At 41.5% G+C, this 1,840-nt stretch overlaps 1 pseudogene; it reads left to right on the forward strand.

The window, feature by feature from the left end:
• The first annotated feature begins 291 nt into the window (after positions 1-291).
• Positions 292-980, forward strand: LOC111153667 (annotated as a pseudogene).
• Positions 981-1,840: the final 860 nt, after the last annotated feature.

The raw sequence follows: 1,840 nt of genomic DNA on the forward strand, positions 1-1,840 counted from the left end.
AACACATGTAAATTTACAAACTAAAAGGATCCACTGAGTGTCCAGCACAATGAAAGAAAAGTGACCCATACTCGGGCAAACTCTCGTGACGTCTCAGAGCACTGGGGTTGAAGAGCAGCGTCCTAAATACCTTAAAGCTTCCAAAGGGAGAGGCAGGCCGGGCCTCGCAGCAGATGGGGTGTGTGCCAGGCTATGGGCACTATGCATCCTGGGGGGTGGGGTGCTAGAGGACTGTGTCTGGAGAAGCGTTTCCTCTTCTCTCCCCTGTGCAGCTGGCTGACCTGGCCCGACATGGCTTCAGCTTCAGAAGAGCTAGCGAGGGGTCTGGAAGGGGTGAAGGTGGAAAAGGCCACCAGGAAAAGACGATGTGATGCCCTTACAGCTCAAAAATCCAAGATCCAGACAGAAATCAAGAACAAGATGCAGCAGAAATCAGAGAGAAAAGCAGAACCTCTTGACAGTGAGAAAGCCAGATGCCATGGTCGCTTCCGTTCTAACGGGATATGCAGTGAAAATCATTAATTACAGATGGGAGCAGTCAGAGAAGTTCGTGGAAATCTGTATCACCTTAACCGGAGTTCATCAAGCCCCCACTGAGAATGTGCAAGTGCCCTTCACAGCAAGGTCATTTGATCTTCTGGCAAAGAATCTAAATGGGAAAACTTACCCCACAACAGGGAACAATCTCTTGAAACCCATCTCCATGGAAGGCAGTTAAAAAAAAAAAAAAAAAAAAAGACAGACACTGTTCTTACAGAAAGAAAGAAGAAAACACGCAGTGGGACTACCTGACTCAGGTTGAAAATGAGTGCAAAGATAAAGAAAATTCCTCCCAAGACACTGAAACAGATCCCAGTGGGAGACTGATGAATGTTCTACAGAAAATTTATTAATATGGAGAGGATGATATGAAGTGAACCATTAATAAAGCCTGGGTGGAATCAAGACAGAAGCCAGCCAAAGGAGACACAGAATTTTGAGACCTTAAAGCCATTCTGGCAACTGTCATAGGGAAATACTGAGGTTTCCAATGAGGAAATGTTGGTGAGCTGCACAGATAAATTGGACAGGTAACTCCTTACACAGCCTTCTTCTAAGGAAAGGCAATGAATTCTCCCATTTCCTACTAGAGGATTTACTAAAATAAAATGTTTATTAAACATTTCCCCCAAAGATGATTTCCTTAATAATCTGACATTTTGTTCAAAAAAGGATAATATTGTATTCTTGTATGAAAGGTAAAAAAGCAAGTCTTGCCTAATGATAATGTCACATTGTGTGTATTTATGTTGAGAGAGCAAACAAGAGCTCTGGTTTACCTGTCAGTTCCTGATATCAGCTCCCACTAATGTAAGAATAAGTAAAAATAAAACCTGAATTTTTGCATAAAATGCAAAAAAAAAAAAAAAAAAAACTTCAAAAGGGAAAATGGAGGAGTGCTTTCAAAATTCTGTGGAAAAATTATTTCCAACCAAGAATTCTATACCTAGCCACACTAAGATCAAAATGTAGGATAAAATAAAGCCATTCTTAGGGAAGGATGGCCTAAGATTGGGGGCAGGGGAGTGAGGGGTGAGATAGTTGCTGGTTTAAACATCTGAATTTTATTCTCAGAGATGGGAGGCCACTAGAGGTTTCAAACCAGAGGGGAGGCAAGATCTGATTTGTGCTCGGTCTTACAGTTTATTTTATCCGGTATTAGATGTTACAATCTATTTTTCTGATACTTTACCAGTCTGGATCTCTTCTACCTACGGTTTACACGGCCTATCTTTTTCTATTCTTTTACTTTCAACCTATTTGTGTCTTTGAATCCAAAGTGTGTCTCCCGTGGACAAGA

This window comes from Enhydra lutris, unplaced genomic scaffold, assembly GCF_002288905.1.
Source record: "Enhydra lutris kenyoni isolate GAN:26980312 unplaced genomic scaffold, ASM228890v2 scaffoldscaffold34, whole genome shotgun sequence".
Taxonomy (NCBI): Eukaryota; Metazoa; Chordata; class Mammalia; order Carnivora; family Mustelidae; genus Enhydra; species Enhydra lutris.